The sequence below is a fragment of the Loa loa genome (assembly GCF_000183805.2).
Source record: "Loa loa unplaced genomic scaffold supercont3.389, whole genome shotgun sequence".
NCBI lineage: Eukaryota > Metazoa > Nematoda > Chromadorea > Rhabditida > Onchocercidae > Loa > Loa loa.
Window position 1 is genome coordinate 59,010 of NW_018108569.1, and position 494 is coordinate 59,503.

Below are 494 nucleotides of genomic sequence, written 5' to 3' on the forward strand. Positions count from 1 at the left end.
AATGACAGTAATAATAATATTATTATATTAATACAAAATTGTTTACTCCTGTAGTTTTATATAAACGCTATTGCATACGACATCATTTTAGTTAAGAATAAAGGCCGTATTTAAAAAAAAGAAAAAAACTCAAAAATAGTTTTAAGCAACACGGAAGAAATCATCCATCAGAGAAATGTTTTGATCGGTTGCTTATCCAAAATTTAAAGTGAAGTTTTAAATTTGAAATGAAGCTTTAAACTTGGATTGAAATACTAAATTTGAAGTGAGGTTTTAACTTTGAAATGAAGTAGGAGTGAAATTGTTTAAAGTGAATTTTCTACGAGTGAAATTTCCTGGTTAAGACTTATGAAATATTTGTTATGAAAATTTGAATGGTCTACATCATGGAAGTAATAATTCATGAGGCGCTAACAATTGTTTAGAATCATTACACAAATTTCGATCCTCTCCTTCACTCCAAACACACTCAGTTCGTGGCAATAAATTATGAT